At 37.9% G+C, this 16125-nt stretch overlaps 1 protein-coding gene across 3 annotated transcripts in view; it reads left to right on the top strand.

Annotated features, from left to right (window-relative positions):
* The window catches only part of LOC116844569 (kazrin), a 315333-nt gene that overhangs the window by 7773 nt on the left and 291435 nt on the right, over positions 1–16125 (top strand). The window contains exon 1 of one of the 3 annotated variants that reach the window (XM_032816273.1): positions 5473–5992. The exons of 1 other annotated variant lie outside the window; for it this stretch is intronic. The gene's annotated coding sequence lies outside the window, so the exon portion shown is untranslated. Of the gene's footprint in view, positions 1–5472; positions 5993–7547; positions 7567–16125 lie in introns of those variants that run through there. One more of the 3 variants, XM_032816276.1, reaches the window with a different exon arrangement.

The following is a 16125-nucleotide window of genomic DNA, read 5'->3' as shown; positions in this document are numbered from 1 at the left end:
AATCATCATGGTAATTATTCCTTTACTCTGATCCATAACAATTACGAATGAAAATGTTGCGTGTTGCTCGCGTTTGCTGTGTTTTAAAGGGTCAGATCAATGTAATGCTTTGAAAAGAAACATTTTTAAGAATTAATTTTGCGAAAATGGATCAACTGAATGTTTTAAAACATTATATTTTAATTAACTGTTAAATTTTATATTATTATTTTTGTTATTAAAAAAAACGTATAAATAAACATGCAGTATGAATCCAAATTTCATATTGTAGAACGAAAATTTAATTGAATATCCAAATTGAATATCCAAATAAAAATTGAATATCAAAATTTCGCATTTTTTAAATTTTCACTACTAAAATTAAGTTTGATGTTTTACTGAATTTTTTAGGTTCATTTTCCAAACTACAAATATATTATTTAAGAGATTTTTTAATTTTTTGATCACAGGTCACTAGAACGGGCGTTATCTTTCTCGCCAATTGCAACGATATTTTGTGTAGTCGTGAATTCAGCCTCACATACTGCATATTTATTTATAAATTTTTTTAAATAACGCGAATAGTAATATAAAGTTCAATAGTTACTTAATTAATATACAATATTTCAAAATATTCGGTTGATCTATTTTCTCAAAATTAATTCCCAAAAATACGCTTTTTTTCCGAGCGTTACATTGACCTGACCATTTAATCGATCACGACTTTCAACTCTTCCAAATAAGCAACGAAAAAGCATGTATACGTATCAAAGAGATTTCTGTTCATTTCATGTCGCTACGTCGACTTATTCGCGAGATGTAGTCGTTTAAAGTTGCGGCATGTACATCAGGTTTGGTCTCAAAATTTGCGCTCGCGCGACACTCGCACTTGTCTTTGCGCCGGCGCGCTGCTTGCTACTGTAGTGAGGTGAACGACCGCGTGGTCGCGGCAGACATATTCTTATCTGAGCCGCGGAGTGGGGGTAGCGCGCGTGCCGTCGCGTGTTGCGTAAGGTAACTTACCGGAAGCAACAGTCGCATTCCGCAGTCCATTCACGCGCCGCGTCGTAGCTTGCTGTCGCGATAACGCCATATGATCTGAAACGCGGATCGATAAAATCGTCAATAACTCCACTCGTAGACGTCGTAGCGACTTGAAAGAAGGATCATTGGAAAGGGGAAACTGCCGCGCTTCCAGTGAACGTGAAGTCGTCTTGTGGAACGGAGATCAGGCGGCATTATCATATGAGTATGAAACATATTAATTTGTGCGCTAAAGTGAATATTAACCTATGTTAAAAATCAATGGAAAACCTTGGTTCGGACTGATAATACGAAGCGTCAATTCTGTGTTTTAAGCACAAAGTGTAATTTCGAAGGAAAGCGAAATGATAATAGCGGCTTTCTATTTAGCAGTAAATATTTTGAACGCCGACATTCAAATAGTTGATAAATTTATTTGCGATAGCAATGACATTAATTTTTCTAGACATTTTTTAGACATTTCAATAACACATCTACACTGAGAGAAAAAATATCTAGAAAAAAATTGATTTATTAATTGATTTATTATTATTAATAACAAGTTTATTATATTAAAATTACATACTTACGTAAATCTAAATTATTTTATTTACGTAGAATAAACAATTGCTTTCACGAGGAGCTAAAATTTTAAGAAAATCTATATTTTCTTATTCGAGAAATATTTGATATTGGTTTTATAAAATAAATATGTTATATTAGTCGAGAGAGAGTATCGAGTAAATATTCTTTTATTTCTTAAATATTTTTCTCTCAGCATATTGCAGTTATATTTTACCTGCTGCGGCTAGTCCATTCTCTGCATGAGGCAAGGTCAATATTTCTCTCTCCTTGTCCTGAAATAAAGCTTGCTTCTGCTGCCTCCGGTATCACCTATTCACGCGGAAGTTTTCATTGGAAATGTTGGAGTAAATAACAGGGAGACATTCGACATTTCCATTGAATTTTAAATTGAATTGTACATATGTATTCATTCTCTTTTCTTGCACTTCACCGCGATATCGGGTCCTCTCTGTTGGAGCTTTAAAGAAATACTTCGTGTATGACAGAGAAATAATATATTCTTTCTGCATACATCTATCATACCTCGCTTCCTCGTGATAGCGGGGCACAAGTATAGCACCACGACCCGTTCATACTTACGCGAGATAAAGCCACGTCATCTAATTCCATATTCTCTTTCCTTACAGTAATATCCTACTTTCCGTTCTTTTTCGCCGCGTAAATTGTGAGAACCTGATTCCCACCATTTACGAGGCTACGTGGAACGACACGATCATGCGTTTTAGTTAAAGAAAAGTCGTGTGCTGCTCTCAAATTTTGAACAACAATTATTTTTCGCGCTTGCGCACCTGTATTAAGAAAGATAAAATTGTTCCCGTCTCTCTTAAAATATTTTTCTCAATGTTTGCTAACAGTACATACATGGAGAAGAAAATACTCGACAGTTTATTCGTAGGATACAAAGTCTTTTCTGTGAAATAAAACGTATTTCTGTGGATATAAACTTTACGTTCTACAAATAAATTTTCAAATATTCTTTTCTCAACGTACAAACGTCAGGAATAATAATGTCGTATAGCTCAAATCCCCGACTGTTTATTTATCCAAGCGAAAAGGATGGCCGTCAGAAACGATGCAAGTGTGACATTTGCATGTCAATCACAGGAAACTTTAATAAACTTCCGGTGACACATCAAACAATATTTGTGGTTTAACGTGATAAATTTGATCAATCCATTCATCTCAGTTCTCTCGTGCTTTTTTCTCTTGGCAAGCGGATCAAGGCGGATACGTGCGCGAAACCGGATCATCTCATATATAAACTGTATAATTAATGATGCAGAAAATAATTAATGAATTTAAATACCGTATGATCGATATCGCGTAAACCGCGCGCGATCGCATTACGCGTTTTAATTCAACCTCATAAAGCTTTAGAGGGGACCCATCGGTTGAAGAACCCGCCGCGCTTTAAAACATCAAACACGAGCACGCGGCAATCATTCTCTTTTGAGCTTAAAAAATATAAAGCCTTTGTGATTGATGCAGCCCCACTTGGCTCCTTCTTGCGTGCTTTTTTTCTCTTTTTCTCGATCTTTCTTCCTTCCTGTGCTCTTTCTCTTTCTCTCTCGTGTGCGCACGTACGCCTCGATTAGCTCCTCGTAAATCTTCGGCTAATATTTTGCCCGAAAACGCGCGTCTGGCGGCTTTATGCGTTTATTATTGGCGCTCGTGTGAGAGGTTTTATCCCGCTGCGGCAACAATATCGAGCGAAAGGAAGAGCACGATAACGCGGCAGTCATTAAAATTTTTTGCCGCTGTCTTTTTTCGTAGCAATTAATGTCGCAACCGTGGCGCGGCGCGATACATTTTCGCGAGCCAACAAATCACGCGAAAAGACCTCGAGAGATCAGCGGAAATAGCTCTCTCGTGTGAGGAGAGAAAGATCTTCCTGTCATATCTGAAAGCTGTCTCGCACGGCTCGTGGAACACGATTTTATCGGCTTTAAAATCGCTCGCTGCGCCACAAAGCCGGTGGATTCTTAATTTTAAACTTGGCATTTCGCAGTGCGACGCGCGCTGTCAATTATTGACGATTTGCCGCCGTTGTCACGCTGATTCGCGGCCAATTACCGTTCGCTCGTCCAGCCGCAAATTACAATGCGCTGTTAATGGAAGTTGGATCCTGAGAGCGCACGAGTGTCTTTTTGATTCGCAGCCGATCCGAATCGAATTCCGCGGTCGTACAGTTACAGCGTGCGCACATCCGACGAGTCTTTCATCTGATTTCCGGGTGACCGAACGTACTCATCAATACCGAGGTCGCGGAAGTTACAGAAGAAATTTCCACTTCACCACAGGTCAATTAATTTCCTTTTTCTGGCATTATCATGAATCACATACGTATGTATATATATATATATATATATATATATATATATGCAATTAATTAATAATGAAATCAGCTCCAATATCCGGATGATAAGCATGGATTCAGCTATTCACTTCATCCCTCTTAATCAATATATCTCTCTAACAAATTTCCGCTTGAATGACATTTTTAGCTTGATAAACACGTGAAAGGAACGGGTAGATCATTTCTCGCGGATATTGTTTGCTCGATAAGCGTGCACTGAGAGAAGAAATAACTAAAAAATAAAAAAATATTTATTCTGTATATAAAATAGTATAAATAATATTTATACTATATATAATATATAAAATTACTAAATTTATACGTATACTAATATATAAAATTAATAAATTAATCAAATTAATAAAATTACTAACAAAATAATATAAAAATGGATATTAATAACTTATTTACTTAAATCTCTCTAAATATTCAAATAGAATAAATTATTTTACATAATTTTATTTAATATTTATTATTTAATTTCATATCATTATCTCATTATTTTATATTATTTATTTTATATATATTTATATATATTTTACATATATTTTTTTTGTTTATGTAAAATAAACAATTGTGCTTTCATGAAAGTTAAGGTTTTAAGAAAACGTATATTTACTTATTCAAAAAATACTTTTTATTAGTATAAATAAATATGTCATATAGAACCTACCTACTACCTAATTCATACTAACGAATGAATATTATTTATTTTTTGAATATTTGTTCTCTCAATGCAGAATCTTTCTCTTCGCCTTATTACGAACTTTCAAGTCCGTTGCGCATACAAGAACGTGTGTAATTTTCTTTCTATTAAAATTATTCACACTGTAGTTTTGAAGTCAAAAATCCAATAGCAGCGTACCTTAAAATAATCCTCCTCCTCCTCCTCCTCTCCTCGTGCTTAAGTGGTGCGCTATACGTGAAATCAGTGAACGATTTATGAAGTCTGTTAGGGAAGATAAAATGGAAAAGTGAGCTCACATGGGTTACGCTCGACGGGCTGCACGCGGAGCGTGCAAACAAGACACGGGGGTTGACACTAAATTCGGCAACTCGCGAACCTCCCCTAGCGCGATCGGTCACGCACATTCAAGTACACACACATACACAGACACACATGAGCGATGCGCGTGTTTCTGGAGAAGAGTGCGGAGAGATCCTTAAAACATTACAATCGCAGCAAGGCGAAAGCGAACGGAAAGAATCGAATTACGACAGAGGGCTTCTAGGTAGGCTTCTCGGGATAAAGCAGCCAGATTGTTCCGTTCGAACATCGGCGCACTGCTTTCGGCCTCGTCGCTCTCTCGCCCTCCTGAGTCGCGGAATCGCCGAGGAAACCTTCAGGAACGATCGGCCGACGACAGTCAGTAACGGCACGAGATGGAGGGTGAAAGGCGGCCGCCTCGCGCGAGGGTGTACTCTGGGAAAACAGGGTTGGGCACGGGGTGGCGAGGACGCATGCGTCGAACCCGGGCCGGGGGCTGTCGTGCCGCTCTCTGCCGTTGGTTCCGCCAGTCGTCGTGACGACTTCGAGCCGTCGTCGTCGAGCGTCGTGTCTTTAAATCGTCCACCCACGCACTGTTTCCGAATTCTCCTTCTCCCTCTCTTTTTCTCTTTCTCTCTCGCTCTTTCTCTTTTCTCTCTTTTTCTCTTTCTTTCTCTTGATCTCTCCTTCTCTATCTCTCTGCCTCTATCTCTCTCTTCCTCTCATCTCCGCTGTGGCCGTGGCGCGAGTATGTCGCGGCATTCGCGCGATTCGAACCGCCGGCCGGATTCGCGCCGCGGGTGTCCTCCTCTGCCGTGATCGCGTTTCCGTGGTCGGATAACGACGCGAAGGGCATCGCGAGCAGCAGGTGCGGGCGGCTCGTGGCGAAGTGGTGCGACGGAGAGTGACTACGGACTTGGACAGGTGTGCGCCCCCGTGTTATCGGCGCTGCTGCGCGCGACCACCTTCGCAGGAAGAGCTGGTGCTCCATGATTGCGCGTCGCGTCGCGGCAAGTGGATCGGCTTGGATGGACACCCAGGATCGTCGCGCGACATCGCTGGTGAGTGCAATTCCCGATCCTCTGGAGGATTCGCCGAGTAAACGTCACTCCCGACGCTCTTGTCCGCGCGAGGGGCTCGAGATCTCGCGACAGAAGAAGGATCCACGCTTTTCCTAGCGTACAGCATCCGCGAGAGATCGATCCGCCGTTCCTTTCACGTGTTTGCGAGGGTTAAAATGCCATATCCGGGCGGGAGTTTGTTAGATATTGCTTCAAGGGAGGACAGCTGAATTCGCGGTTATTGTTCGGATATTACCGGGGCTGATTCCATTATTAATTAATCCACGTATTATAATCCCCATGATTGCGAATATTCGCTATGCCATTGGAAAGCCCGAGGAGCACGTTTGTACGATGAAATTTGTCCACGTGGAATTGTACGAGGGCAAATGCGCGTGATAACAGTATCGCACAACTCATGTGACGTTTTAGTATAGATTAGAGCTGCATAACCGTTTGTTGTTGTTTAAAACGGCGTAACATAACGCGATTGTCGTCGTTCTCGCTCACGACGGATATCCATGACTCCTCTGAAGCATACGTTAGACGCGTCCCGACGAATCGATATTTTATTTCCGTAACATATGGCACGCACGCAGAGTGGGATAGTTTAAAATACAGACGTGTTATCCGGATAAATCGCAACGGGATAGATCACCGTCGCGCCAAATTCCCCAATCAACGGGGAACTCTTTTCGGGGATGTGACAGGCCGAGTCGAAATTTTAGGCCTCCTTTGGATCTAAACTCTTTAATATATGTTCTGAAAGATCGATATATGCGTGATACAGATGGAAATTGAAATCCTACTTGACGCCTCTAAGTGGCAGAAAACGCATAAGGTACCACTTGTAAGTTCTAAAAAGGACCTCTTGGAAGAGCAGGTTAAATAGAATCGAAAGAGATTGATACAAGCTTTAGAGTATCAAGATATCCGTTAAATGGAGCATTGAAGTCGAAAATAGGATTCAAATTTCGACTCAGAAGAGCGAGGATATTTTTGTGTCCTTCGTAATGATCTCAGAGTGACAATTTCCTTCTCTCATTACCGTCGAATTGGATATCTGAAGTAATATTGATACGTGATATCACGATTCAGAGAAACGTCGTGCAGCTAACGCGCATTTATTATACAGCGACATCCTAGGAGAAATGTTATTACCAATGCGTCCTCGACAACTCGGTTTCTTTTGCGGTAAATCGACATGACGATTTACACATTTGATGGGCGCGATACGCCAGATTGCTGCCGAATTAAATCACCATACATAAGTATGTACCACGCCGTAGACGAGAGGAGCGCGTCGCGACGATAAACTCGGCCGGACAGTGACTCGTTGTAATGCAATATCGCGACAGTTCAACGCGGCAGTACGTCGCGATACTTTAGCCGTTACAGTTCGCGCGACTACGTCATTTCCTTTTTCCGTCTAGCATCGGGTCGTCCACATAACTCCGTTAGACGAGTAAACAGGAGTGTGTGTGTGTGTGTATGTGTGTGCGTGCACAGGCTTCATGGCGCGCGTTTTCCGCAGCGTTACACTGAGACCACGTACACCCCGCGCAGAGCACTCGGTGCGTTTCACCCTTACGCGCGAGACATAAGGGGAAACTTTGTCGTTGTGCCGGCGCTGTTGTTGTTGTTGTTGTTGTTATTATTGTAACGTTACCTGTCGGTTCGCCTTCTTGTTGATATATCGCGCGTCGTGAGATTGTCAAGCGAATTCGTTTATTCGCATTATTCGCGGCTATTGGGAACTTGGTTAAACAAGCATCACATGCGCATTGGTGATCTCATATGCGGCAACGGGAATGTTTTAACCGCGTGCGCTTTTTAGCGCGAAATTTGTCTTTCTATTTCTCTCTCTTTCTCGCTTCCCCCTTCCCATCTCCTTTTCTTTCTCTTCCTTTTGACAGATTGTTTTCTTTTCACGTGTGGCTCGCACCACCCCTTATAGAAATATCATACTAAGAATCATTGATAATTACTTATTTTCAGTATTAAAAATACTGGATAATAAGTAATTATCAATGATTCTTAGTATGATATTTCTAGAAGGGACACCCCGTGTGTATTTGGCGTCGGATTATTATCCTGTTATCCCGTTTATATGCACTGCCGTGTTGTATGTCAGGAAAAACACGAGGCTTATTAGCGGCGCCGCCGTGCGTACGCGGCTCATTGATCACTCGGCCGGTTCTTATTGCTCTCTTTGGGCAAATTATGCTAATTGACTCGCCCCGGGCGAACCGTCGCGTCGCGAGTCGTAAAACTCAGCGCGCGCGTTCATCGCGCTAGTAATAGTTTTAAGTTTCTCTTCCCGTTTATCTCTCACCTCGATGCACTTTTCGTCCTATTTCGGGAGTACCGATCGGCCGCTGCGAGCGCGCGCGTGATATAAGATCTCGGGGAAGAGAGTTGGAGCTCGTGAGCGCGTGGCCTTAATATCCTCGAAACTTTCTCACGATTCATTGCATTTTTATCGCTTTCCCGTACCGCCGTGGTTTCTTATCTAATTAGACGCCGGCGAGTAGACGTCACGGCGTCGAATAATTACTGAGATCTATTTAAGTGAAGTGATTCGTGAACGCTCTCTCAAACTCGCGATTGTTGTCTTCCTTCGCGTTGATTATCGCAGTCAGGACACTGGCGTGTTTCTGATTTATGAAAGTTGTTTCTTATTCTAACGTTTTTGTTCGTGCACATTTTCCCTCTTTTGTGAATTTACATATTTTTTTTGTTAGCTATATCACACATTATATCGCGAATCAAAATATTCTTGTATTTCAACGGCGTAACTGAGAAGCCAATGAAAGGTGATGCACATATATATTTGTACAAAATAAAATTAAAGTCTATAATACTCAAAATTGTCGGTTTAGGACAGAAACCTTTGGTTTTTGGTACACGGAGAGAATATAATAATTTTTCTCTTTTTCTTATATAAATACAAAACAAAATTTTAGCTGCACTTACGACTTGAATTTTTTAATATCTGCGTATTCTGAAGGATTAGTATATATTTAATGGAACATGGAAGCTGAAATACTTACCTCTAAATGGCATAAAACGTACAAAATGCTATTCGTAAATCCTAAAGAGGACCTCTCGGCAAAGCTAGTAGGTTAAATAAAATCCAAAGAGGTTAATATAGGCTTTAGAGTGTCAAAGTAGACGTTAAATGGAATATTGAAGTTGAAAGTAGGATCGAAATTTTGACTTGGGAATTCTCTTCAATTTTACTATCTTTTTACACTGAGACGAAAATATTTGTAACTGCAATCATATAGTGAAATAGTTATTACAAAGTTATTATGTCAGGTTTATTATAAATTGTCAAAGGAACCATCTTTGTCTTGGTTCAGTTCTACTATAATATTAATGATGATAACCTTATGTATGTTACTATTAGTCTTACTATCATTTTTGTCTTAAAACAATTAAAAAATATGGTTAGAGCCAAAATAACGATACTTTTAGTTAATTCGATTCATTTTCTTTCTCTCAGTGTAGTGATAGAAATAGACTATCTTGCTGAGAAACACAGCAAAGTCTTTAATAGCACATTAATTTCGCAAATAGCATATATTAGACGAAAATATAGTCAATTACTGCGGAATACCGATTTATTTCTCGTCGAGAAAATCCTGTAACGAAAATCCTATAATGAAAATCCTATATTATATAAATCCTAATTTTTACTATAAAATCTCCGTATAATAAATATCACGACTTTGTGTATTATAGATTTTAAATTTTATTTTACACTAATACATTCACGTCCATAGGTTCTTATTGGCCCTTTAGTTTATAATCAAACGCTATTCAATTGATTATCAGTAAAGTCTTCATATAATTACACTTAGTTTGTTTTATTCTTGTGTTCTCTACAATCATGCATATATTTTTTACATACTCTTGTGCGAAGGTCTCTCAGCCGAGTGACAATCGTTTTAATGCGTCGTGCCATTTGTGGAATACAATCGTTGTGCTTCGCGAACGCTTTGAATTTAAAAACGCGACGCGGTTCCGGGCGATAAGAAAATGCATTGCGCCTCGGCGAGCTCGTGTTACGCGAGTATCGGTCGTAACGTCACTTAGCGGGAAAAAGGAAGGCAGCGAGTTAATGATAACGAAGCACCGAAGACCGGTTAACTTTATTAACCGGCTAATTTTATTACGAGAACAGCCAGCGAATCGCGTCCCTATCCCCCGGCGGGATTAACTTTTTGCCGTTATTAATTCGCCGATCGATCGCCGTTTAAAGCGCGTTATTGACCTCTTCCCTCGTCATTACGCGTCCACTTGCTTTTAATATCGTCGAAATCACCGATCATAATGGAGATCCGCAAAATAGCGCATTGAAGGGCGCAAATGAATTATCAGATAAAGTATGCGAGACAGAGTCTTCGACTATTGTAAATTTTATGTTCTCTAATCTACTTAAGTATACATCGCAGATATTCCGACTGATGAAGTAACTTCTAATCAATATAATGATGCATAACTCTTATGCATACGCTTATCTGCTATCGAGAAAATGAATTAGCATTAAGTTTGCGAATCTCAGAGTTCCATCGCGATTTGCGATGCTAAAAGCGTTGACTCTAAAGATGAGTTGCCTCAAATTTTAACTCAAACGAAAAACCTTAACTCGCCGTTGTATTTAACTCTCGAGATATGCTTTCGTAATTATCACAACGTGAGCCTATTGATAATAAAGACTTTAAAATTCTTTTAATTATATTTGTGAAAATTGGGGAAAATTTTCCATAAACAATAATTAATTCAATACATTTTTCCGTATTTCTTCGTATTTCCATTTCGTCGTTATATATAATTAATATGAGCACAATCAAACTATAAGGGTCTCAACGTCTCTTACTAATTTTATAATTTAATATAAAATGTTACCGCTAAAGTTACTGTTTAGAGTTTACTCCCAGATAGAGGCTGCCATGATTATCACGACATGAAACAATCGATGATGGAAACTCTATAATTTCTTTACTACATTCACGTAGCAAATATACTACATTGAATTAATTATTAAATTTACACTATATAATAACGTAAATGTTTTGTTGTATTGATGCAGTAATGAATTTATTAAAAGTTATATTCAGATTTTCACATTACATTTAACATGATATGTTGTTTGGGTCATTTTTCCATATTTCTATCTCGTCATTTTATGTAACAAATATAGTCCGATTAGTTACAAGGGACTCAGTGTTGCTGAATTTCGTGATTCAATACGCTTAAAGTTACTATAAAGTTATAGTAGCTCAAATAGACTTTTGTGATTATCATGACGTGAGACACACATACAATCGATGATGGAAACTTTATAATTCTTTTAATTAGATTTATGAAGCAAATATACTATGTATTTAATTAATTATTAAATATCGTACAATAATGTAAAGTTTTTATTAATGCAGCAACAAATTTACTAAAAGTTACATTCAGATATGCATATTATATTTAATATAACATATTGTTTGGGACAAATTTTGATAAGTATTTCTTTTGTATTTCTGTCTCGTCGTTTTATGTGATAAATATAAGCGCAATATGATCAGTCATAAGGGACTCAGCGTTACTGAATTTCATGATTTAATATACTTAAAGTTTACGTATATCAGTCTATTGGGACGTATGTCAGGGAAAGTCAAACTGTCGATGAGAATTTTCGTCGTTCTGGTACTTGCGGAAAATCGAAGTTCATTCTGGGCGTGATCCGCGACGATCGAACGCAGCAGCAGGATTTTATCGCGGCACTGAAGGGATATCACGAGTCGGAGTGAATAATTCGCGAGATTGACGCCGGCAAGAAGTTTCAGCGCGTTAAATATGAAGGGATCGTGCAAGTTTCAGACGGACATTTGTATCGCGCATCGACGATCGCGATCTCACCGATTGGACCGTCGCCGCGAAAACGATGTCGTCTTTACATCACGTTGATTATAGAAGCGCGTGGGTTCGCGCACGGCGAACGATAAAATTTTATTCGTCACTCGACGGAGCGATACGCCACGCCGTATTACTAAGAATATCCGTTATCGATTAACCTTGCGACGAGCACACGTGAGAACGTTCCTACAATACCTGCTCTTTTTTCGTCGTGTAACTAAATATCGATGACCAGCTATCGGAGTCCGTTTAATATTAATGATATAATTACGTCCGGCATGTGCTCGCGACGATGAGCGTGAAGGATGCTCCTACGGTTTCCTTCGAAGACGTATCGATGCGTATACGTATGTCATCGCATCGAAGATCAAAGAGAATTTTTTTGTCATATTAAAAATACTTTTGAGGAGTTTCTCTTGAGAGAAAATTCCGCGTTGCTGGAAAAGTTTTATCAATCATTACATTCCCTACATATATACGTAGAAAAATATTCTGATAAAAAAATGTTTGATATTTTTAACTATAATCGCACCAAAAATTTATTACTAAATAATGATTACTAATAATATTACTACATAATATAATACAAGAAAATTATTTTTTTATTAAGTTCGATTGTAATGTTTGTGATAACAATCTTATGTGCATATTACTACTACTATTTAACTACAATTGGTGCAAAAGTAACTATGATTTTAGTTAAATCAGCTAACTTTTTCTCTGAGTGTGCTGCTAAAAATACTCGGTTTACTTTCCCTCTTTCAAGTAATGTTTATTTTCAACAAAGAATATTCTCTTGTTAAGAGTCGTAAAATATTCTCATCACAAATTTCAGAAAAGCTCATTATCATGTACTCAAGAAAAGCATTTTTTTTTCTTTACAAGAATGTTATAAAACTCGATCGAAAAGAAAGTTAGTTCGACTATGTAGTAAGCAAAGAGAATTTTCGTTTGATATACTTTACTCAAAACAATGTTTTGCTGGACCAGGTAGAATATATTCTAAATGTCAGTTAAAATTTATCGCTGTTTTTTCTATCTGCTAGAAAATCGTCTCTGGTACGTAGAATAGTACAGCAGTAGTGTTCTATATCAGCATCTGGAAAATTTTTCGAAGAAGAAAATATAAATTTTCTTAAGATCTTAATTATTTATGAAAGCAACTGTGTTTACTCTAGTTAAATATAAAAATATAGATTGTTTTTAAGTAAACATGTTATTTTAATACTCAACGAATAAAAACATTTTATTCTTAATGTTTCTTTAATTTCTAATTTTTTTAATTTATATTCTTTTTATTTTTCAAATTTATATGTAAATACATACGTATATAGGTTGGTCGTGTTATTTGTTAACATATTTGTATTGTGTTAAATTGACACAAAAAACAGATTGAATAAATTGGAACACGAAAAATGTTTTAAATTTAACATAACATTTTCCGCAATGCACTTCAATGCAGTACTTCAATACAGTCATACTTTACATACGTATTTTATTTATTTTTTTTTTATAAAAAAATAAATGAAAAAAATTTATTGAAACTATCAACGATACTTTATCTTTTTCCGTATTTATACTTTACATATAAAAGATATAAATTAAAAATAAAAAAACATTTAAAATAAAAAGTTTTTATTCGGTGAATACTAATAATATGTTTACTTAAAAATCTATTTTTTTAAATTTAAATAGAATAAACGTACAATTACTTTCATAAGAAAGCTAAGGAAAAAATATAATTTAAGAAAAAATATATATTTTTTTCTTTGAAAAATACTTTATATATGTGTTATTAGTATCCTGAATAAGTATTTTTTTATTTCTGTAATACTTTTTTCTTAGTTATATGTTACATATAAACTGCATTATTTTAACACTTAGAAGTGGTGAATATGGTTTCAACGTAAATTTAGTGTCTGTAATATATTTTCCATTTTCCAAAACTTTCAGAATTTTTTCTTAAAAGTGTCTCCGTTTCACTCACGTCGCGCTACGAGTTTCCATTCTGCAAAAATTAACACGTGTCGAACGATTTATCGACCAATCGTATCCTCCTCCCCCTTTTCTCTCTCTCTCTCCCGTCTATGATTATTTAATGGATATTATGCATTGGAGATGTTCTACTGCTAAATTAGGCTGCTTCGAAGTGTACGGTTTCGGGTCATCTGTCGTGTGTGCGGGCATTCGATAATAATTATATTTAGAGTGGCCAAAATGTGAGAGGGAAAACACGATGTCTCGCGCGTATCGCGTTTATTTTTATATATACACGCGGTCGCCAACTGTTTCAAGACCACCAGCGGCTGACGAACGTTAAATCTCGTCATCGGGACGGCGCGTATTGTCCGGGATCCGCGATTATTTCCGTCAATATCTAAATCGTACGCAAACAACGATTGGATTGCAATCGATATGCGCAAGCAGCTTACGCTTTTCATCGGAGTGATATAATCGCAATGGCCAGTTCATCACACCCCTGTTAAATTCACCGTGTGATCTAATATCGATAATACGGCCCGGATCCTTTCGATCACGCTGTAACGCGAAATGCGCGGATTTGGATTTCGCGCACGAATCACTCCCGAAATGTGAGTCGCGCGATTAATCCGCTTTCCGCGAGCAGACGATCAAAATTCATCCTCTTGTCAATAAGGAAAGATACTTTGCTCTTGAAGTGATAAATTCGTGAAACTTTCATCACTTAAAGCTGAATTGTTGAGAGGAAAGCAGGGAGGAGCGTCGCTTTTCTTTCCTGAGTTTCATCTCGCCATTTCGTCGCGATGTTTTGACGCGGCTCCGACTCCGGCAAGATCAGAACGCCGGGATCGCGGCGCGGATGTCGCATTCCAGGATCAATTGATTGACAAAAGGCGCGTTCGCGGACAATACGCGTCACCGAGCTGCAAAATGGCTTCCCCTTATTGACACGCCACCGGCGACTAAGTACCTAAACGCACTGTCACTGACATCGTTCGTCGCTGACAATGCTCGCGGTATCATCGTCAGGACTGGGTCGAAGCCTTTGTAAGTCCTGGACACACTTTTGTCGGTGGAACGTAGTCGCCAGGCTTTAATAAACGTACGCGTACGGTAATTCGATCAAAGCAGATCGCATTACATCGACGTGCGTTATAATAGCGTTGGATTACTCCGGTGGGGCTCATTTTGCGCTCCACAACGAAGGAAGGTCTCGCTCGATGTCGAGGAAATTAATTAATTAATTAATTAATTAATGTCCAGTGTCACGGATATTTCGTTGCAACACGCATACTATAGAGGAGGCCTAGATGCTTCATATTTCAGAATTTAAAAATTACAATTTTTCAGACAACTAATTTTTGCGACTGATTCTATAAATATAATAAGAGGTGGCCTTCTATGTGTTAATATCCGCTACGGTCCTATTAATCGTACATTTTGTTTTGTACATGCAGGTAGCCATCTTGTTTTTGTACCGAGTTCAGTCGTCCAACAGTTCAGAACAAAAAAGCGTATACACATATATAAAATTTATATTATTATATATATTACATGTAAGAAAATTTTAAATTTAAAACATTTCTCGTGTCTTCATTTATCCAGTTTGATTTTTGTGTTGATTCAACACGAGGCAAATATGTTAACAAGTAATACATAAATTTAAAAAATTATAAATTAAAAATTGAAAAAATATACAGGGTGTCCCGTATCACCTTCACAATCTCTCGTGAGAACGTAGAACGGATTGAGATGAACACAAAAGTCCCATACCGTTTTGCGATATTCTCAATAATAACCGAGAAATTAATTAAAGAAGATTGGTGAATGATCACACGCGATATAGTAGATGAGTTGCAGTGGCTCCGTCTGCCTTATACATTAAGTCAAACTGAACAAAAAAGTCTTCTAACATTTTGCAAATGACCACATAGATTTTTAGATATTAATAAAAAAAAATTTGTGCATTGTGGTACACAATCATGTAACAATTTTCTTTACTTAATATCTAAAAATAGCTCATCTACCATATCGCGCGTGATCATTCACCAATCTTCTTTAATTAATTTCTCGGTTATTATTGAGAATATCGCAAAACGGTATGGGACTTTTGTGTTCATCTCAATCCGTTCTACGTTCTCACGAGAGATTGTGAAGGTGATACGGGACACCCTGTATATTTTTTCAATTTTTAATTTATAATTTTTTAAATTTATGTATTACTTGTTAACATATTT

This window comes from Odontomachus brunneus, unplaced genomic scaffold (assembly GCF_010583005.1).
Source record: "Odontomachus brunneus isolate Ranch 3 - 2012 unplaced genomic scaffold, Obru_v1 Obru_scaffold_042, whole genome shotgun sequence".
Classification (NCBI taxonomy): Eukaryota; Metazoa; Arthropoda; class Insecta; order Hymenoptera; family Formicidae; genus Odontomachus; species Odontomachus brunneus.
Note: the sequence above shows the minus strand (reverse complement) of the source record. Positions and strands in the feature narration are given on the sequence as shown.